The sequence below is a fragment of the Ambystoma mexicanum genome, chromosome 10 (genome assembly GCF_040938575.1).
Source record: "Ambystoma mexicanum isolate Mex_15411 chromosome 10, UKY_AmexF1_1, whole genome shotgun sequence".
In the NCBI taxonomy this organism is placed as follows: Eukaryota; Metazoa; Chordata; class Amphibia; order Caudata; family Ambystomatidae; genus Ambystoma; species Ambystoma mexicanum.
In genome coordinates this window covers 97631354-97654868 of record NC_090932.1, presented here as the reverse complement: position 1 = coordinate 97654868, position 23515 = coordinate 97631354, and the positions used below count along the sequence as shown (strand labels likewise).

The following is a 23515-nucleotide window of genomic DNA, read 5'->3' as shown; positions in this document are numbered from 1 at the left end:
CAAGGTAAGAGTAACTAGTTCATCTGAGTCAAGGTGTAACAGGTGCCAATGTTTCCTCAGAATATTGTGGATTGAATGGGTGTCATAATTATACCTGGTAATCAACCTGATTTTCTTAGTGACAGGTGACTTGACACGGTTTTTAGGCACTAACAAATCTGCTCTCTTAAGCTGACGAACTGTGGCCGATGCTTGATTAACACAGATGTTACGATAGCCTCTATCGAGAAAGCGTGTTTTAATCGAGGTACTTTCTTGCTCAAAATCCTGCAAGTGAGAACAATTTCTCATGGCACGAATAAACTCCCCTTTGGGAATGTTCGCTATGACATGTTTTTTATGGCAGCTTTCTGCATGAAGTGTAGCATTTACAGAGGTAGATTTGCGAGTTTTGGTTACCAGACCATTTGGGTTTAGATGAATAGAGAGATCCCAAAAATCTGAGTTTGACTGTAGGTTGAGGTAAATTGTAAGCCCCAATTATTGTTGTTCAAACAGGCGACAAATTCAAGAAGAAGATTGTGCGTACCAGTCCAGATCAATATAACGTCATCTATATAACGTTTCCATAGATGTATAAATGAAAGATGGGCAGAATTTGAAAATACAAATGACTGTTGAAAATAATGCATCAAGGCATTCGCGAGTGCTGGCGCAAAGCTTGCACCCATTGCGACACCAATCAATTGCTTAAAGTACACATTATTAAATAAAAAGACATTATTTTGCAAAGTGAATATTAATAATTCTTTCATGGTTTCAATGTGATCAAAGTAAGATGCAGAAAATTTATGAAATAGAAAGTCAACGCTTTGTAGTGCTTTCAAGTGATCTATCGAAGTATACCATGCTTTGACGTCTAACGTAACCAACCAGCATTCATTGTCAAAATTAAGATTGTCAAGAATTTCAAGTATATGCATGGTATCTCTGATAAATACAGGAGTCTTCAATATGACTGGTAACAAGAACTCATTAATGTAAATGGAAATAGGCTCTAACACCCCACCACCTCCACTGACTATTGGTTTCCCGTCTGGGATGTCTGTAAAGTCTTTGTGAATTTTTGGGAGAAAATACACAGTGGGCATAATGGGCCTATCTACCGTTAGAAAATGTCTTTCCACGTCAGTGAGCAAGCCCAATTTGTGCCATTTTGAAATGACTTGGTTAGCCACTGCGTGGATTGCCTGCAAAGGATTATTTGAAGTATGGAATAACATCCTTCTGAGTTAAGGTGACGCATGCCCATAGTAATGTAGTCCAATCTGTTCATGAGAACAACATTGCCACCCTTCTCAGCTTCTTTGGCAATTAAATCAGGATTGCGTGACAACTGTTGAATTGCTTGAAATTCGGATTTATTAAGATTCCAATTGACATGACGTTTATGTGTCGAACCAAAACCTTCCAGAGAGTGAATATCCTTAATTACCGCCTGATAAAAAGTGTCAATGATATTGTCAGGTGGAAATGTGGGTGAGAATTTAGATTTCCTGGTAAGTTCCTTGATACGTACATTTTGTTGAGCAATGTCAAGTTCTTTAAGGACTTGTGAAATAGTAGTTTGGGATTGCGTTTCTAAGTCATCCAGAGTCATTAAGACGTGGGTAGTAAGTAGTGTTTGTAATGAAATTTGAGACGGAATCAGAATCTCTGGCATTGTCCATTTTTCTGCATTCAGAAGTTCCTTAATTGAAGCTAAGGTAATTTCCTTTGGTTTATGGTTTTCTCAATACAAGACTTTTATTTCAAAGACTTAGTAGGCTCCTTGGTTTCTGATTGCGCTGCTGAAGTCACTCATATCTTTTAATTTTGCATTATTGTTCTTTCTTTTTGTTTCCTTTGGTTACTGAACACTCATCAATTTATGAACTCCGACAATATGCGGTACTGATCTTTTTTGTTAATATCACATGGTCCTTTATGTATTTCAATCAATTTTATTGTTTGTGCTTATTTCTCTCGCACCAACTTGTGTGTAACATGTTTTAATGCACCTTGTCAAACCACCCCCCATACTGTCCCTGTGTGACATGCTATTCCCCTTTCAATTCGTGATTTTTATTAATTATGATTGTTTTAATTTCCTTTCAATTCTTTGTTGACTTAGATGAAGAGCTGGTCAAAGCTCAAAACATGTGTCAGGCTGTTTTCCGCACTTAAGTAAATTCTTTGGATTTCAACCTTCATTTTGTACACTTGATTGGTGCAGTGAGACTGGGACCCGCTCGTGTTTGATTTGTACCTTCTCAGTGGCCTTATACTGGCATTATAACCACACCTCCCAGACACCTGCAGCCTTGGCGCACTTTTGATAACTTTCCGACATACAAGCGCTGTAGATCAGTGACTTTCTCTGCCAAATTGTGTCCTTGCTCTTGCTGTTGTAGCCTTACTTGATCTCAGTTGAGACTTGTCTTGGTTACTTCTGTAGAGTTGCTTGCATCTTCTACTTCTCACAAGCCTCCCAGCTTGTGGCCCTACGTTGATTCTACCTTTTCTACAAAGACTTCTAAAACATTGTGCAAAACCTTTACTTCACTACAAGAAGTGCTTCAGCTCACCTAGACTTTTGCCCAATTGACATTGGCTGGCCTGGCTCCCTGAATAACTTTCTTTTCCTCTGACATTGTGTTTTACCTTTCCTTGCAGGAAAGGGTCAAATCTGCTTTGCGTTGAGGGTTCAAAACTACTTACCTGCTTCAGAGTAATTATGTGATCTCTTGTGTAATTCTATAACCCTTTTCTTTGACACACTAAGAGTGTGTATTTTGGAATGCATGTGTGTGTTACTGATAAATTGCACCTTCCGAAGAATGCTTTTTCAAACTGAGCGTTAAATAAATTAATAATTGTTTAATCAAGAAACCTGAGTATAAGTGTTTGTTACTTGTCACTGTGGATCTCTCTGTAACTCCCCTACTGCTCACATTGACCCCTCTTGAGATGAGCCTGGCTGCTCAGCCACATAACCAACCTGTGTAGTTCAGACTTGTACTAAAGGTTGGGTCCCTATTACCAGGAGGATAAGGTTGTTGTAGTGCACCCAAAGGGTACTGCTCCAAATCCTGCCTAACACTGGTGGCAGGCGGTGAGGATCTATTGTAGAGTTGTTACAGTATTTGCTTTGCTTTTGTTCAACTTAAAACCTTCACAAGGCTATGCTCTACTAGAATAGCAATTGTAACATACCAAATATGGATAACTTCAGTCAGGAAGCCCTGATCATTTTAACAGTAGATCAACTGAAAGAAATGTGTAAAGTCAGGAATGTCCCTGTTAAAGGAAAGAAAAATGAATTGATTGCTAGTTTGTTGAATCATCAGAGTCTGGGTAGTAGGCCCGTCACACCTACTAACCCAGGAAATGTGGAAAGTGATAATGAGGATGATAATTTAGAGTTTAACTCTAATATTGTAGAAGAGTCAGAGGAGTCCCAAGAAGGGAACCCCTCTATGCCCCAGCATGCCCTTCTGCCTCAGCCTGTATCCACTGGGACCCCACAAGGTCCATCACTGAGTCCATAATATGTCCATAATGTGTCTCATGAGAAAATGAGACTTGAATTGGAATTTAAAAGCTTACAAGCCCAAGCTGAAGTCAAAGATCAGGAAATCAAACTCGGGGAATTGGAAATGAAACATGCTCTTGAAATGAATAGGTTGTCTCTTGAAAATGTTTCCCCTCCCAGAGTCCTCTAGGTCTTCCAATCCAAAGAGGCCTCGCCTGCCCGAAGAAGCAGTGAGTATGTATGATGTGAAACTTCTCACAGGGAATCAGATGATTCCTTGGTTTTTGTCTAGGCTCCCCCCAGGTTGCAACTGATGCTGTAATGGAGGTGGGGGAACTTGAAAGGTTGGAGTATGAGAATGTGAAGCTGGCTCTGGCAGCCAGATTTGGGAAAACTCCTTCCCAGTATCTTAAGGGGTTAAGAACCCTCAATAATACTGATGGTACCCATGGGGCTACCTGAGTATGTGAATGTTTGAAAAACCTAGATGGTTGGGTAAAGGGTTACAGAGTGTACAACTTTTGAAGGAATGAGAAATCTATTTTTGTTGGAATCTATTTTTGATGCCTGCTCTCCTGAACTGAGACAGCACTTGGCTGACTCAAAGGAGTTTGATCCCAAGAAGCTAGCAAAAGCTGCTGACTTTTGGGTTGCCAACAGGGCTACTTGCAAGGATTCTGGGGTCACTCATGAAAAGGATGAGGGGAAGCAGCACAAGAAAGATGGAGAATTCTAAAACCTCCCACCCAAAAGAGGGCCACAAACATAAGAAGGGTAAGCCATTTGGGAAACCAGGTCAGTCTAGTGAAACCTCCGGGGCTAAACCAGAGGGAGGAACAGCAGAAGCCCCCATTTGTCAAAACATTTGGAAAATGTTCTGTTTGTGGGTCAACTGACCATGTGAAAGGGGATCCCAGATGCAAGTGTAAACCTTTAGGGGTTCACACTGCCTCCTTAGCCTTCATCCCTGTGGGAGAAGTTCATATGGCAAGTGGAAACTTTCATCTATTAGCTGAAGACCCCATTGGAGTCCCAGCCAGTGTTTCTTTAGTGTCCCCGAGTCTGTGGGAACAGCAGAATGTAGATGTGTATAACTCTATTCCAGATAACGCCAAAGAATATTGCAAGGACAGTGTACTTGTGAATGGACAGGAATCCCCTGCCGTTAGAAACACTGGGGCCAGCATTACAGTGGTGCATGAAACCCTTTTCAAACCTGAGGATGTTGTTAAGGCACCCAAATGCCCCACTAAGCTTGCTGGAGGCCCTGTTAAGATGGTTCCAATGCTACCAGCTCTCATCCAGTGCAACAATAGGACTGTAAGAATACCTGCCAGTGTACAAAATGAGGTGCCTGGGAGAGTCTTGTTGGGGAATGACTTAAAAGCTCTAGGAGTTGTATCGAGCACACCCAGGCCTCCAAGTAAAAGGAAGCAGGATCAGACAAGACTGTCCAGAGAGCAAACTTTGAATGACTCTCAATGGGAAGTTACAGAAGTATCTAAAACTCCCAGTCCACAGGAAGAACAACCTTCTGATTCCACGAAGGAGGAGATAAAGGTGAAACTCAAGATCTCAGGAAAGAAGAAGAGTATCACCCCTGTGCACAAAACAAGGACATCCCTGAGAGGACAGTCTAAGGTCACCCCTGTGACCCCTCCACCAGCTGAGGCTCAGTGGGAGGAGCAACCAGAAGATGGTGAACCAGCTACTGGTGACACAGAGCTGGAAGAAGCCATTCCCCCTGTTGGAGATGTGGATCCTAAGGACTATCCTGAGCTGCAGACTTTGCTTGCAGAAGGTGGCCCCTGTACGGCAGACTTCAGCAGAGGTCAAAGAGTGTCCTACTCTTGAAGGACTTCGCCAACAGGCAGCTTCCCAGCTGGAAGGCAAGAGCCAGGGAAACACAGGCTGTACTGGGAGGATGGCCTCCTTTACAGTGAGCCTCTAGTCGACCCCAGGGGACTACAGAGGACTTGTAGTGCCTCAGGAGGTGAGACCTCAGTTTCTACAGTTAGCCCATGAGATTCCTTTAGGTGGTCAAGTAAGGATTTAGAAGACCAAGGAAAGGAATTCTGTATTTCTTCTGGCCTAAGATGGGGTCTGATGTAGATACCTTCTGTAGAAGCTCTCACACTTGTCAAACTTCTGGCAAGAGTGCAGCCAAGAACGTGGCACCCTTGGTACCTCTCCCAGTGGTGGGAGTAGCTTTTGAGAGGGCAGGGATTGACGTTGTCTGTCCCCTAAACCCTCCCACATCTTCAGGCAACCGATTTATATTGGTTGTGGTAGACCATGCTAACGGGTATCCTGAAGCAATACCTATGAGAATTGTTACTGCTCAGGCAGTGGCTAAGACCCTCCTTGGTATTTTTACCAGGGTAGGTGTTGCTAAGGAGGTTATCTCAGACACAGGGACCAATTCTATGTCCACTACATGCAGACTATGTGGAAAAACTGTGGAGTGACCTACACGTTTTCTACAGCCTTGACCTACACGTTTTCTACAGCCTACCATCTCCAGACCAATTGGTTGGTGGAAAGGTTTAATAGAACAATGAAGAGCATGATAGGTGCTTTAGAGGAACCCCTTAGAACAGTGATCTTCAGACTTTTTTGGCCGGGGCCCCCCTGAGCAGAATTTGGGCAGGCCGGGACCCCCCCAGAAATTCCAAATGGACAGTATGTATTGCGCGCCGTCACCTGCTCCCATCACAGTCGCTGGGCTCCCTCATCCCACTTCTACCCAGTCCCTGGTCTCTCCCCACCCCATCACACACCCTGGGCTCTCCCCACTCTGCTCCCACCACTATTCCATGGTTCCCGGCCATTGTGCTCCCACCATAGTTCCTGGGTTCCCCCCATCCAGTGCCCAACACAGTCTGAGGGCCAGTGGCGGCTGGTGATTTTTTTAAAGTGGAGGGGCATAACTATTTCCCCCAAAAATGCCATAGCGACTGAGTATAGTGAGGGAGACTGAACCAATAAAGGGGAGTTCGGGGGTGGGGGGCGTTTCCCCCCATGAATTTTTTTTTAAATAATGGGTTAAAATGTTGCATTGTAGAGCATACTTTTAACAATAAAATGGGTAAATAGCCAAACAGTTTGCAATTGGCGCTGGGGGTATCCAGGGGGCAGACATGACATTTTTTACTGGACATCTATGGTAGATGTCCAGTAAAAAGATAACATCCCTGTCCCTTGGTCCCCACTGGGCCTAACACAATCAACATGATGTGTGTATGCAAGGCGCTGCACATTCATACAGCAGTCCCTCTATCATTCACACGAGCATCCATCACCATATACTCACTCATAACATAAGCTTACATGCATCCATACCCCTGTTTAAATAAAAAAAAAATGAACATAAACGTACTTTTTGCATTGGCCTGCGTATGGGTGCTGAAATGCCCTGCTCCAGGCTGCTTTGTCCGTATGTACGAGGAGGCGCAGGAGCACCCCCTCGGACATACAGACATGCAGTGTCCCAGCTATGTAATGCTGGCAAAGCAAAACGCCCCAGCCTTGCATGGCTCAGTGAGCATGTGCGGCTGGGGAACTTTGTCCCTTTGACAGTTCAGCCAGCTGGCTCCTTAGCTCCTCCATAATAGATGACGAGCCACTAGGTGGACGCCCCCTTGCCATTATGGATGAGCCGTCGGGCTCGGACTGGTCTATAGGGCAATGCCTGTACCAAAAATGTAAAATGCTATTGCGGGCCAGTCAAAATGGGCCACCATTTTGGCCAATGTGGGCCAGTATGATGGGTTACTTCACTATGCAGTTAGTAATTTTGACCATTGTTGCTGAATATATATCAGTTTACTTACTTTTTAATACAAAGCACCCCGTTGGGTACTATTGAAAAAGTGGGCCTCACTACAACCCTGGCGGTAGCTGTTCCGGTAAAACCGGCACGGCTGCTGCCGGAGTTGCATCTGGGTCCGGCACCCGCAAATGGGCAATTACCGGGTCATGCCGAGTTAGGCGGACCTGGTAATTGCCTTTTCGCAGTTGCCGGTATCGGTAGATCCCCATTGCCATTTGAGCCCCATAGGGTTCAATGGGAATTGTGAGCTCGGCTGCACCGGCACCGTTAAGAACGGTGCATCCGACAAGCTGTGCTCGCGGGTGCCGCACAGCCTGACGGGTCAGACCTGGCGGGCTGTCAGGCACCCGTGAGCACAACTCGTACTGTGGCGGTACGGTAGCAACGGTGCCGGTATCTTACCAACACCATTGTTACCGTACCGCCATAGTTGTAATGAGGTCCAGTCTGTGACTAAAGGAATGAATATCCATTTACTGCGGGCCACTTTTTCATTGTTGCCGGAGACCGTTTCATGCTTCAGCCCGACCATGTGAGCTACCCCTGCCCATTTCTTCAACCTAAAAAAAAAATGTTTTTTTTCTTCACATTTCATGCTGAGCTCTCAGGGCCCCACCAGCGGACCCCTGGGGGGCCGTGCCCCACAGTTTGAATACCAGTGCCTTAGAAGAAAGTGGGACCTTCTACTGCCATGCCTTCTCTTTGCTTCTAATCGGGAAGGGGTTGGCTTCAGCCCCTTTGCTCCTCTATGGTCATCCGGTTATAGAGGTCCATTGCCCCTAATCAAGGAGGGGTTGGAGAGTGCTCCTTCCTACAAGCCAGTGAGAATCACTTACTATGTGTTAGGTCTCTGAAGGAGAATGACACACATGATGACAGACGCTTCAGATAACTTGAAAGCAGGTCAGGGTCTGGTTAAACATTGGCATGACCTGAAGGCCAGCATGGTTGAGTTTACTCAAGACCAGCTAGTTCTAGTTATGGTACCTACAAGGCAGAGGGCCTTACAGAACAAATGGATTGGACCCTTCAAGGTTATAGGCAAACTGAGAGGTCAATTATTTGGTGGACCTAGGCAATCCTAAGGAGGCCCCAGGGTCTTTCACACCAACCGCCTAAAGGCCTATCTCTAGACCAGAACTGGGAGCTTTGCTTCTAGCCTCTGATCAAGAGGAGGAGAGTGAACCTCTACCTAACCTCCTCAGGGGACAACCTTTGATGGATATATGGGAGTTCATCTCTCTTTGATCTGACTCTGCTACAACAGGAGGAGTTCAAAGTTCTGTTGAATCAGTTTGCCTCCCTGTTTTCCATGACACCAGTCTTGACCCCTTGGGGCCAGCAGGTGATACTCGCTGGTGACTGTCTCCCTGTTAAGAGCAGGGGTTACAGAACATCAGACCATGTAAGAACCCACATAAAGGAAGATGTCAAAAAGATGCTTGATCTTGGGGTAATAGAGCCGGTTCTACGCTATTTAATCGCGGGACTTTTCATTGCAGGGTTTTTTACCGCTAATTTTTTTTCGAACAAAAACCCGTCACATTTTTTTATTTTTGGGGGCGGGCTACCCCCCAAACCCCCCTCATTTTTATTTTATTCCCTTACACAAATTGTTTTAATTTGTTAACGAACCCCCACCCAAAAAAAAACGATTGAGTTTTTTTTCGAAAATAAATTTGCGGTAAAAAACCCTGCGATGAAAAGTCCCACGATCAAAGGACGGTATACCATAGAGCCATCTACAAGTACATGGGGTAGTCCAGTCCAGTTGTACTAGTGCCAAAGGCCGGATCCAAGGAGTTGAGATTCTGTGTGGACTATACTGCTCTTAATGCAGTCACCACGACTGATGCCCATACTTTACCTAGGACAGATGAGCTGGTTGGATACACTTGGTTCAGCCAAGTTTCTCAGCACATTTGACCTAACCTCAGGCTATTGGCAAATAGCTCTGGCAGAGCATGCCAAGGAGAAAACTGCATTTTCAACCTCCGGAGGCCTCTACCAGTTTAAGGTTATGCATTTTGGACTAAAGAATGCACCTGCTACATTCCAAAGGGTGGTAAATCATGTTTTGAATGGGATGGAGGACTAATTATGCATGGCATACTTGGGTGATGTTGCAGTGTTCAGCCCTACTTGGAAGGAACATATTGACCACATAGGATATGTTTTACAGGCTCTTGAGCAGGCCCATCTTGCCATAAAGGCAAGCAAATGTCAAAGTGGTCCCGGTCCTTGGACATTAGATAGGAGGAGGTGAAATAAGACCATTGCCTAGCGAAGTACAAGCTGTACAGGACTGGGCCACCCCAACTACTCAAACCAAGTGAGAACCTTTTTAGGTCTTGCAGGTTACTATTTTAAATCAGTTAGCCATTTCTTATATTTAATTGTGATCTATATACCGCATATTGCACTTTAAGGGAATTGCTTTGTGACACGGGGGCTTTCTTAGTATCAAAGCTACGGTCTCCCTGTCTTTTGAGAGCCGTGCTAGCGTCCAATCGATTGAAAACTACAACTACCAAGATCTTTGCGTATTTAGTTACACGTCAGGCGCGTAAGCGCCGGCTTGCTCCAGGTCGCAGGGAGCAGGCCATTTCTTCCTTCATCACCTCTTTGGTAATTCTACAGGCTTATAATGGGCGTTGACGATGTCCTGGCAGCAAATCAGCATCTAATAGCCTGATATTCCAAGATCAGTACAACGAGAGGAGTGTTTTATCTTATGAAAAATGCAGGTTGTTTATCTACATCCTTGGAGGTCGTTTGCTCCCATAAACTAGAACAACATGAGGCAGAACATATACCATCACGCTTAACGCTCAGATGCCCATAGCAGTAGACGTCCCCATGAATACTGTAGTTAATCAGGGATCTGATAAATCTAGTCTTCTCCTCTTGTCGGAAGGACAGAGGACAAAGAATGTATAAAAGACTGGTTAATGAACCCAACTGATTTAAATACAAATCAATCTTTCAAAGTGGCTACTACAGTTGGGCCTTCTCCCTCCTGTAAATTGAAATTCATGTTGCTAAATACAAGATTGTTACTAAAACACACTGTGGAAGTAGCTACACATATTGAGGAGCATAAACTTGATTTCGAGGGGATTGTGTCCTCCGACGTATATTCCACATCTGTGACAGGTAATGACCCCAGCTGTGCTGCTTCGGAAAACTTTTGGAAGAGGGCGTCCTGCGTCGATACTTTGTTCCTCGAGGGACTCTGTCGAGGGTCGACGTCACCGGATGTTATATATAGGACGCACGGCGCCCGTAGCCTCAGTTCTGTTTTTTCCGCAAACGTGTTTGCTTCGGAATCTTGGCGCGCTCGATTCTAAGGCCTTGCGGGAATGTAAGAAGAAATTAAAGGTAGGTAGGGTTTATAAGTCCCATACATCGAAGTCCGCTGGGCTTTCGACCGGTGACTCGAGTGGCAACTCTGTGTCGGCAAAAATCCAGGGAGTCTCGGTCTCGGAGTGGTTCCCGCCATTCCCCTGCCTCTTAGAGGCATTCTAGGAACCGCCTTCACCGGTCGCCTTCCCTGTCCTCGCCAGAGGACTCCGCCAGACGGTTGACTTGTCCCTCCAAGTCTTCATCGCGGGCAGAATTGGATGCATTCCGCCAGCAGATAATGGCGATTTACGAATCGCAAGGCACAGTTCCGGCCGCGCCTTCGAAGGAAGCCGGCAGGGAACGGGCTCGGTCCACCACTCGCATGCCTTCGGGCTTGGGCGGTCGGCACGATCATCGGGAAGCGTTGAGGTCCCGATCACACAAGGAAGGTCGCCGTAGCCGTGCCAGATCCAGGTCCCGGTCCTCGACGCCATCGAGACCGGCGGAACCTGTGAAGCCTTCGAAGGACACTCGCAGGGCTTCGGCCTCGAAGTTGTCGACGCCGTCGGTGCTTTGGTCGACACCGATTCTCTCAGCGCCTTTGCCGTTTGTGGTGCCCCAGAGGGCTGTGGAAACTCCGAGGAAGGCTCTCAGGAAGTCTGTGAGGCCTGTTTTTGAGCCCTATTCTGTTCCTCCTCCTGGATTGGATTTGTTCCAACCTTTGGATTATATTTCGGAGGTGGAGGAAGGATCTGATGAGGAGATGGTTGTGCCTCCTGATGTCCCTGATGACCTTTTGTCTGGGCACAGTCAGATTTAGGAACTCCGTCAGTCCTTGCATGACGTCAGCGGTCTTGACACCTCTCCGGAGGTGGAGTCTGGCAGGCCTGCGCCTGGGACACATGCCGAATCCCCCTATAGACGTTCATGTCAAGGGTGATTGAATACTTGGGGTGGTCTGCTCCACCTGTTGATTTTGAGCAGGACGATCTGACGGACATCCTGGACCAAGGTCCACCCACTGACCCGGTGTTGCCATTATACATGGCTTTACAAAGAAGGGTGGCGGTGGCTTGGACTGCTCCGGAGAGTCTCCTGGCAGTGAATAAGTTGCTTCCGAAAAAATACCGCCCAGCCAGTAGTGACCCCTGTTACTTGTCGACGCACCCTACTCCGGAGAGTTTGGTGGTGCAGGCGGCTACGGGCCCCCGCGAAGCAGGCTGCGTACCCTACCATCCCTCCTGATGGGGACGATGAGCGCTTTGATGGTTGGGCGAAGAAGGTATTTTCTTCTGGGGGTATGGCTTTGCAGGTAGCCAACTCTGTTTGTTCCTTGGCGAGATTCACTCATACTCTGTGGAATTGTGCATCTTTGGCAGCTGAGCATATTCCCGAAGGGGAAGAACAGGATGGTTTTCTAGCTCTCGTGCAAGACGGCAAGGATGCCATGTGTGAATCCGTTCAGTCGGGTTTGGATACGGAAGACTGTGTCAGCCGGTCCATGGCTGCGAGCACCGCGATAGGCAGGTTTGCTTGGTTGCGGAAGTCAGGGTTTGCTCCTGATGTGCAATCCCGGCTTCTCAACATGCCCTTTGATGGTGCGCACCTGTTTGGCAGCAAGGCTGACGAGCGCCTTGAGAGGTTGAAGATCTCCAAAGCTGCAGCAAAGTCTTTGAGCGCTGCAGTACGTCAACCTCCGCCTTTTCTTCCTAGGACAGCAATGGAGGGGAGGGTTCCTTTCGGTACTACTCTTCCTTTGGTAGATCGAGAGGAGTTGCCAGTCAAAGGGGCCACCGTAGGAGTACCAGAGATGGAAAGCAAGGTACTCGAGGTGCCAAATCCACTCGAGCAGTTGCCTCTTTGCCCTCAGGCACTGCTGCAGCCTTGTCCGCTCAGTCATGAGGCCATGTCCCATGGTTTGCCGGTTGGGGGCAGACGTGCGCAGCATCTTGGAAAATGGCGAGCCATTACTTCAGATCTGTGGGTTCTGGAGATCATAACCCACGGCTACTGTCTTCCCTTCCGTCAGAGGCCTCGCAACAATCCACTGGGGAAGCTCTCTTTGAAGCGTCCGGATCCGCTCCTTGCGCAGGAAATCCTGTCCATGCTGGAGAAAGAACTGGTGCCTGTATCGGAGAGGAACAAGGGATGGTATTCCCCTTATTTATTTATTCCGAAAAAAGACGGGGGGATTGAGAGCCATCATGGACTTGTGTTTGCCGAACAAGCTCCTCAGGAAGGACAAGTTCAAGATGGTAACTCTTTCTCAAGTCCTCCAGGCCCTTCAACTTCAGGATTGGTTGGTGTCTCTCGACCTCAAGGATGCTTACTTTCATGTGCCGATTCATCCCAAGCACAGGAAATACCTGAGGTTCAAGGTTGCCTACTCACATTTTCAGTTTCGGGTCCTGTCGTTCAGATTGACCTCCCCCCGAGGGTCTTCACCAAGCTGCTTGTGGTGGTGGCAGCGTATCGCAGGAAAGGGGGATTCACATCTACCCCTACCTGGACGATTGGTTGATCAAGGCGTGCTCTCCTGAGCAAGCCATAGATCTGTCCGTCACCTGCCACTCCCTTCACAAGCTGGGCTTCTCCATCAATTTAAAGAAGTCCCATTTGACGCCTACCCAACGGCTCCTATACATTGGAGCAGTGCTCGACACATCCCTGGGGCAGTGTTCGCCTCCCCAGGTGAGGGCTCATCACATTCTGCATATGGTGGACACATTTCAACGTGCCCATAGTCTCCCGGCGTTCGAGTTCTTGAGGTTGTTTGGCCTCATGGCATCCTGCATTTTCCTGGTGCCAGAGGCCAGGATGCGGATGAGATCTTTTTTTTTTTTTTTTTTATTCATATATTTATATTTATTAACAATATAAAAAACCGTATAACAATCAAAAACAATACACCAACTACAAATTACATATATAATGAGAAATACATAAGCAGATTGAAAAAAAAATAAAAGGAGAGAGGGGGGTGGAAATCCCACCTTAAAATAGATCATTAAATCTGCTCCAAATATTTTCATAAAGACTCAATTTGCATTTCAATTTATAAATAATTTTTTCAATTCTCGACAATTTATGCATTTCATCTGTCCATTCTTCCATTGAAGGAGAAACTCTGCTTTTCTAGCCCCGAAGAATCAATCGTTTCGCGACAATTGCCCCCCTAAAAAGAATTTTTTTTATGGGCTGAGCAGAGATCATCAATCTCAGTCATCTCCTAGTATCATTGTTTTGAAGTCCAAATTGAGATGAGATCTCTGCAGTGGGCTCTCAAGATGCAGTGGTCGCTGTTCTCCAGCAGGATGTCGGATCCCGTTCAGGTTCCGCCCTCGGTCGCACAGGATCTTCTGTGGTGGCCCGTCAAAGGCAATCTGATGAAGGGAGCTCCATTTTGGCAACCTTGGCCGGAGGTGATGATCGTGACGGACGCATCCCTCACGGGTTGGGGAGCTCATGCCAACAAGTTGCCAGCCAGCGGTCTCAGTCGAAGTCCAGGCTCCACATCAATCTGTTAGAGCTGCAGGCTGTCGGGCTAGCCCTGAAGGCTTTTCTGCCGTCTGTGCGGGGGAAGAATGTCCTGATTATGATGGACAATACGGTGGCCATGCACTACCTCAACAAAAAAGGGGGGGGCAGGGTCACTCCCTTTGTGCAAGGAGGCGATGCAGCTCTGGTTCTGGGCCATCCAGCAGGAAATTTCGATCTCGGCAGTTCATCGCTCCGAGCAGGCAGAGCACGTTCTCTCACGAGTGGGAGCTGGCTCAGGAAGTGTTGGAGATCTTCGCCCTTTGGGGAACCCCACAAATGGATCTCTTTGCCACCAGTGTCAACCGGAAGTGCGAAACATTCTGCTCGCAGGAATTTCCTCCAAGAGGAGCCCTGGGGGACGCGTTTGTAGTAGAGTGGTCCTTCCCACTGCTGTACGCATTTCCTCTAGTCCCCGTCATTCCGCGAGTGTTGTGGAGGTTACAGAGGTTCGGTTCCCGGATGATCCTCATTGCTCCGGCATGGGCCAGGAGAGCGTGGTACCCGGACCTTCTAGACATATCCATCTGCCCTCCACGCCGTCTTCCCTACCGAGACGAACTGCTCTCACGGGTGGGAGGTCGGGTTCTCCATCCAGAGGTCAAGTCTCTCAGCCTTCATGCTGTCATGACCCCTGTCCCTAACCCTCTTAGGCAAAAAACTAGAGCCAGGCTATGATCTGCCATATTGGCCTTAAAGGCCTCCCATCTCATCTGAGACCCTCTTGGAGTCAGTCCTGGCGCCTTTGGCGCCAGGCTCATACATGTTCAGCAGAAAGACTTGAGAATTGGACTTGGTAATGGATTTTGGTGCAATATGGATGCCCCCACATAGCTCAGTTCTATGAACTGTGCTATGCGGTCTAGCCTTTTGGGTGTGGTTAGGCCTAGGGATTCCTGGGATACCTGGAGGCCATAGAAACCACGCCCGGGCAGAGGAACACGCTTTGCGTTACTCTGCGCCTGCAGCGTGACACTCGCCACGCTCAGATCGGTCTCCTGAGATCCTCGCCTGCCTTCCTAGAACCAAGTACCTGAAAGAACAAGAACAACATTAGCACAACACTTACTTTGAGTAGAATCCTGCTTCCACCCATCGCCCCTCTGGTCCAGAGAACAGCATCTCGGCGGCGCCATCTCCAATTGCGGGACGCTGCATCCTGGGAAGAAAAGAACGAAGGAAAAAGACATTAGTAAGCATTCTCATATTCTGAAAACAGCAAGAATAATCACACGCTTACCTGGACTCGAGCCGCTCATGGTCACATTTTGTTCCGGAGCATATCATCGACCTACAAAGGAGAAAAAACACAGATTAGCACATGAAAAGACAAGAAGGCGCCGCGCAATACGAAAGAGACCAAACCTGGTTTAGCGCGCAGAACAAAACTCTAGAAGGACCTTTCCACAAAGAAATGGCAAAAAAAAGACGACCGAGACCGTTTCTTTACAGATGGGGCTCAGATGCCATCTTGAAAACCATGACTCCCGCGATTTAACGCTACCGGCGCTTGCGAAAAATCATGGTAGTTCGTTGTAAAACCACTACCACCAGCCATTCCGAGAGGAAAGGGTAGCATTTGACTGCTACACGAGTATCTAGACACATGGAATACTAAGTAACCCCTCCAGCACTCTATTGTAAAATAGAGGAGGATAGCTCAGCGGCAGCGTGCTCAACTTGGAAACAAGACGACACGGAGCAATTCAAGTTCGATTCCTGGGTCCGCGCTTAGAAACCTCTGGGTATTAAGCGCGTTATAAATAACCTATCATATAAGACCTATCATATATAAGGTGTGCTGGGTCTAGGAATTTAAAAAGACTAGTAAAGTCAATTTCACTTTTGTTACTCTGGGAAACAGTAGTTTATCCCAGAGAAGGTATTTAAAACTTGGGAAAGCCTAAAAAGGTTTCCCTGTGCCACTGCAATGAGGGTGCTGTGTGACACAAATGAAAAGATGGCTATGGAGTTGGTTAGACTCCATAAACAAAGATAACACAAGAGTAAAACACATTTCAAAACACCTGAGAGAGTGGGAAAAAGGGTCACACTCTCTACGGGTAAAAAAATCAAGTCCTCAAAATCCAGCAAAGTTGCTGGGGGTCTCCAAGGTGAAGGGAAATGGCACATTTATGAGAATTCTCCCTAACAAGAAGGACCTTTCCACAAAGAAATGGCGAAAAAAGACGACCACAGCCACTTTGTCAAAAATGGCACCCATGGGTGCTTTACTGCAGTTGCAAACGCAGCCCGCGGTAAATGCACACCTTGGTAGTTAAAACGAAACCACTGCCCCCAGCCATTCATTGAGAAAAGGGTAACATAAAAATGTTACATGAGAAGCTAGACAAAGGGGATACTAGGTAACCCCTCCAGAACTGTAAGATAGTGTGTGCTGGGTCTACGAAGTTACACATTTAAGTAAAGTCAATTTCACTTTACTGCTCTTGGAAACAGTAGTTTAACCAAGAGAAAGTATATAAACCTTTGGAAAATAAGACTTCCGTGTTTCACTGTAAAAGATTATGCCTATGGCGTTTGTCAGACTCCACAACCAAAAGAAACCGTGTACAAAATCACATTAAAATACATGAGGGAGTGGGGAAAAAAGGTCACACTCTCCAGGTAAAAAAAAATCAAGTCCTCAAAATCAAGCAAAGTTGCTTGGGGTCTCTAAGGTGGAGGGAATTAGCATATTTCTGAGAATTCTTCCTAACAGTATCCTTGCTCTCCAGTTCTATTATCAGCCATCACAAAATGGGTTAATATCTCTTTTTAACAGAATTGCGTACCCAATAATATTCTATCAGCATGGATTACTCGATTACTGAAACAGCCTAATTGCTGCCTCAAGTCCCCAGCCAACTACAGACCGATAACTAATACTACATTTTTGTTGGAGATTCTGGACAGAGTGGCATATAACCAAATCTCTCAGCACCTTAATATTGCCCAGACTCTTCACCAATTTCATTCAGGTTTTCGGCAGGCCCCTGGGACTGAGACTGCCCTTGTATCTCTAAAATCTGAATTGCTCCAAATAAGGGACAATGGCCAAATACCCTTGTTAATGATATTGGATCTTTCAGCTGCGTTTGACCTGGTGGACCATGCCATCTTGTCCACCAGGTTAAAGCAGTACGCCCATTTATCAACAGGGGCTGCTGAATGGGTTAATCTTTTTCAGTCTGTTTGTCATATAAGGGTAGCAAGTGAGACAGCTCAAGCTAACCCTATGCTGCTGTTATTTGGAGTCCCACAGGGAGCGTGTATATCCCCTTGTTTCTATAACAACTTTGATTCGTTTTTTTTATATGTTGGAACAAGAGGGGATCTTCTTTGTAAACTATGCAGACGATGCACAATGGGTCATCCCCATCACAGGTGTGCATAAAGAAGATGAACTCAACATCAACGGGGTCTATCGAGCCATTCAAACTTGGATGATTATAATGGCATGGCTCTGAACAGTTAAAAAATGGAGCTTATGTTAGTAGGAACTAATTCAAGATTGGCTAAACTTGATTCAGTATACAAAGTCTTTAATTTAGACAATTGTGTGATCAAGGTTATGACGAAGGTGAAGACGCTGGGCGTTTATCTGGACAAGAATTTGTCCATGGAAGCCCAGGTTAACAGTCTGGTCTCATATTCGTCATACTTCTTTAAACTACTTGGGCACCTCTGCCCATTTTTCTCAGAAAAGAACGCAGATATTCTTGCCAGAGCCATTATTGGCTCTAAATTGGATTATGGATGCTGCCTTTTTGTGGGCTTTGCTCAAAGGGATCTCCATTGACTCCAGGTGATCCAAAACGAAGCAGTGAGAGAGGTGAAAGAAATTGAGCGTAGGGATCACGAATCGGATGCCAGAAGCCTGCACTGGCTTCCAGGGCAGGCACGAATATGCTTCAGGTTGATTTTCTTTACTTACAAATGCCTTAAAGGTCAAATGCCGCTATATCTAATGGAAATGATTAAAAAGAAACAACACGCAAGATCTCTTAGATCAAATACAAACATCTTGATCATCCCTCGCTGTAAACTGGCCAAAACCCGTAATGGAGCATTTATGGCCGCAGCCCCAGCAGTATGGAATGCATTGCCCCTTGATATCGGAGCCATTGGCTCTACACAGGTCTTTAAGAAAAATTGAAGACCCTATTAGTCTATGCCTAACTTTTAGAACCTACTCTGATATTTCAGTCTCATGTTAAACTATGTTTTATGTTGCGTCTTAGTTTGTCTGCACCCTTAAGCCTTTGGGTACCGGGTTGCGCATTATACATTTATAAACAAGCAAACAAACATAGGAACTTCATTGAGAACTATGGGACCATTGCTTCTCCCTTGAATGTGGTCTTCTCACCCAAACTCCCCAAGAAGGTCAGGTGGAATGAGGAGTGCACTAATGCACTTGAAGGACTCAAGAAAACCCTTTGTCAAGCTCCAGTCTTAAGAGCTCCTGACTACAACCAATCCTTTATTGTACACACTGATGTTTCAAGTACATGTACATGTATAGGTGCAGTTCTGGGTGAGCTGGATGAGAAAGGCAGGGAACACCCTATCTGCTTAATCAGTAGGAAACCAAAGGACCCTGAGACAAAGTGGACAACCATAGAACGTGAATGTTTTGCCATTGTGTGGTCTTTGAAGCAGTTTAGACCATACTTGTATGAATCTACTTTTGTAATTCAAACAGACCACCAACCCTTGAGATGGTTAATGCAGATGAAGGTGGAGAATCCTAAATTGCTAAAATGGTCTATCGGCCTTCAGGGGTTGGATTTTACCATAGAACACCGGTCAGGGTGTAATCACCAAAATGATGATGGTCTCTCCAGAAAGTATGACTGACTGGAGTAAGGAGATTCATCCAGGAGTGGATGAACCTCCTGTCCCTTAGTCTGTGGGGACGAGTGTTAGGGAGAATTCTCAGAAATGTGCTAATTCCTCTCTACCTTAGATCCCCCCAGCACTTTTAATTTTTAACCTGGAGAGAGTGAGACCCTTTTTCCAACTCCACATGTATTTTTCTGTGATTTGGACTCTTGGTTGTGGAGTCTGACAAACTCCATAGGCGGCATCTTTACATTGTGACACACGGCACCTTCAGTGCAGTGGCACAGGGAAGTCTCTTAGATTTCCCAAAGGTTTAAACACCTTCCCTTGGATAAACTTTTTCCAAGAGCAGTGAAGTGAAATTGACTTTACATTTAACTTTCTAGACCCAACACACACTATCTTACAATAGGGTGCTGGAGGGGTTACTTGGGTAACATTTTTATATTACCCTTTCTACAATTATTTGCTGGTGGCAGTGGTTTACTTTTTGCTACCATTGTGTGTTTTTACCACAGGTTGCAATTGCAGCCTTGGTAAAGCACCCATGGGTGCCCATTTTGTCAAAAAGGCCCAGTCTTCTTTTTTTGCCATTTCTTGTTGGAAAGGTCCTTCTTGAGATTTTTGTCTATACGCCAAACCAGGTTTGGTCCCTTTGTTTATTTTGTCTTTGGCAGGATTCACGAGTGAAGCCCGCCTCTGGCTCCAGTATGTCTGGTAGTGAGGGAGGTTCCCGAAACTCCCTGTGCTTAATCCCCTTGGTTACAGAAATGGACAAAAAAAGGTGATTGGCCGGCTGGCTATCCAGCAAGGACAGCCACCCTGCTGTGTGATTGACAGCTAGGCTGGAATAAATGGGAGAAACCTGCATAAAAGGCAAGGCTTTTTGGCTTGGAAGGCAGAGTCGACCACTGGACGAAGGAATCTGAAGAAGAGACGCCTGCTGCAACTACTGGACCCTTGGCTTGCCCGGTGAAGCCCTGCTGCTGTGCTGAAGCTCCAAATTTGTTTCGACTAGAGAAGTCCTGCAAGGACGACTTCTCCCCTAGAGTTGGTAGGACCAATCAACTCCAAAGTGAACTTGTTTGGGCATCCTCTCGGAGCTAGCTGTACTTCTGCTGCTGGAACCGAAGTGCCAGGGAGAGGAACACCAAACGCAGTGCATCACTTTTAAGATGGACCCGTGCTGAAGGAAGATCCCCTGACTCCCTTGAAGCAGGACTGACCAAGCCTGAGCCACCTCAACAGAGTGCTGGACCCCAGATGCGAGGAAAGTCCAGAGTGGTATCCAAGAGACCGCAGTGGTGCTATTTGCTGAGACGCGAGGAGCTGAAACCGCAAAGTGCAGCTGAATAGAAGTTTGTCCTTTTCTGTCACCGACCGTCCTGTTGTTTTGCAGGAGTCCTCAGAAGTCCTCCCTCTTGTCCCCACGACTGAAGCACAGGAACAAAAGGATCTGCAGAGCCACACAGCAACAGAAGCCAGCTGGGTCCATTTCTTCTAACCAAAGGTACTGTACAGTGTAAGAGAGCTTATCTCTTGTTGTTGTAGCCTTACTTGATCTCAGTTGCGACCCATCTTGGTTACTTGTGTAGAGTTGCTTGCGTCTTCTACTTCTCACAAGCCTCCCAGCTTGTGGCCCTACATTGATTCTACTTTTTCTACAAAGACTTCTAAAACATTGTGCAAGACTCTCACTTAACTACAAGAAGTGCTTCAGCTCACCTAGACTTTTGGCCAATTGACTTTGACTGGCCTGGCTCTCTGACATTGCGTTTTACCTTTCCTTCCAGGAAAGGGTTCAATCTGCTTTGCATTTGGGGTTCAAAAGTACTTACCTGCTTCAGAGTAATTGTGTGATCTCTTGTGTTCTATAACCCTTTCCTTTGACACGCTAAGAGTGTGTATTTTGGAGTGTATGTGTGTGTTATTGATAAATTGCCCCTTCTGAAGAAGGCTTATTCAAACTGACCCGTTAAATAAATAATAATTGTTTAGTCAAGAAACCTTCAGGATGTGTTTATGTGGATACTTGTCACTGTGAATCTGTGTTACTCCCCTACTGCTCACATTGACCCCTCTTGAGATAAGCCTGGCTGCTCAGCCACACTACCAACCTGTGTAGTTCCGACTTCTACCAAAGGTCGGGCCCCTATTGCCAGGAGGACAAGGTTGTTGTAGTGCACCCAAAGGGTACCGCTCCAAATCTTGCCTAACTGTGCTGGACCCCAGAAGCAAGGAAATCCCACAAGGATATGCCAACCCCCCCTCACCCGCACCCCCCCCCCCCTCCTCCTCCAATTTGAATGTTGCATGGCTGTTTGATTGGCTGGGTTCCTGCATAAAAGTCTGATCTGGAAGCTGAAGAGGTAGTCGACCACTGGAACCGAAACCGAAGAGGATGATTAAGAAAACACGGATGAAACTATTTCCAGCGACCAGAGAGCCTGCTGTGTAACCAAAGCCTACTGTTATCCTTCCTGCCATTCGACCTGGGGACTACAGAAACGACAACCTAGACCCTGCTGAGACCCACTAGATTCAAGAAGAACTGCATTTTAAGCTATCCCACGCCATGCTGCGATCTTGAGGGGCTGCAATACCTTAAGACCTCGAGCTATTGTGCGGTGCACAGTCTTCTGTATTCCAAATCTTGCTGAAACTTTGTGGGCATCCTGCTGGACTGTTAGGGATAATTCTCATTTCTGTGCTAATTCCCTTCAACTTTAGAGACCCCCATTTCTTTTGCTGGACTTTAGGACTTCAACAGAGTGCTGGACCCCAGTCGCAGTGGGAGCCCACAAGGTGTTCAAGAACAGCAGTGGTGCTATTTGCTGGTAGCTGAAACCGCAAAGTGCCGCTGATCTGAAGTAAGCCCATTGCCGCCACCGACCTTCAGACCGCAGTGCAGGAGTCCCCAGACGTCCTTCCTCTTGCCCCCATGACTGAGGCCCAGGAACACAGGATCTGCAGGACTGCAACAAGAACCGAAGCCAGCTGGACCCTTTTCCTCAGACCTAAGGCTCTAACAGGGGTACTTACCTCCTGTTGTCTGTAGTTTGCTTGCTCTCACTGGAGACTTGTTGCGGAAACTACCTTTTGCAGAGTTGCTTGCATCTTTGCTTTTTCACAAGCCTTACTTCTTGTGGCCCAACAGTGATTTTTTTCTACAAACTCCCTATATAACATTGTGCAAGACTTTTGTGCTATCTACCAGAAGTGCCTCCGCTCCCTTAGACTTTGTTCAATTGACATTGGCTGTCCTGGCTCTCTGCAGACTCTTCTGACCCTTTGACTTTGTGCTTGTTTGTCCCTTATAGGTCATACATAAGTTACTTGTATTGCTGGGAAAGGGTTAACCTATACTTCACTGGGGGATTGTAAAGTACTTAAATGTTCAGAGAACTTGTTAACCTTTGTTTCCTTCCCTAAGCTTTTCCTTTTTCCACAACTCCAGTATTGCATTAAGTGTTAATATGATCTATCAATTTCCAGTGTCCCAACTATTAAAGTCACCATGGTGTAGGAAGTGTGTGTGACATCCCAAAAGGGTATCTACTACTTAACTGAACCAGAAGTTCATGTTTTAAGTGTATTTTATTGTTGCATATTGCCCTTTCTAATGAAGGCTTAGTTTTAAACCGACTGTTAAATTAATAAATAATTATTTTAATAATAAAACTTGAGTAGAGGTGTTATTTGAATACTTGTCACTGTGAATCTCTGTTGCACCTCTACAGCTCACATTGACCCCTCTTGAGATGAGCCTGGCTGCTCAGTCTCTACCAATTTGTGTAGTACAGGCCTACACCAAAGGTTGGGGTTACCTATTGCCAAGAGGAGAAGGCTGGTGTAGTCTCCCACAGGGTTGGTACATACAATCCTGCCTAACAGACCTCCAAATTGCTGCCGCAGGAGTCCACAAGACGTCCTCCCTCTTGTCCCCATGACTGAGGCTCAGGAACCCAGGATCTGCATTGCTGCCACAGGACAGAATCCAGCTCGACCACTCTTCTTCAAACCAGAGGTACTATTTAGATTTGGGATCATTGTCTTGAGCTTTGCTTTTCTCAGTTGAGACTTGCAGTGGCTGATCTTGGAGTTGCTTCCAACTGTTGTTTTCACAAGTGTAAATGGCTTGTGACCTACAAGTGATTGATTTCTACAAATACTCCCTAACTTTGTGCAAGACTTTAATTTTCTAAGAAGTGCCTCTGCTCCATAGACGGTGCTCCAATTGACTTTGGCTGTCCTGGCTACCTGCAGACTCTTCTAGTTCATTGACTTTGCTATTTCTGTCCCTCATAGGTGGTAACTTGTTTTAGACTGTTACTGCTGGGAAAGGCTTGTCTAGACCTCATTGGAAGATTTAAGCATACTCGCATGCCCTGAGAACCTGTTTAACCTTTTTCCTTCCTTTAACTTTTCCTTTCTGCAAC

The 23515-nt window shown here is 46.2% G+C and overlaps 1 protein-coding gene across 1 annotated transcript in view; it reads left to right on the top strand.

The window, feature by feature from the left end:
• Positions 1-23515, top strand: part of PSMD1 (proteasome 26S subunit, non-ATPase 1) — a 1063364-nt gene that overhangs the window by 55027 nt on the left and 984822 nt on the right. The gene's annotated exons all lie outside the window — the stretch shown is intronic.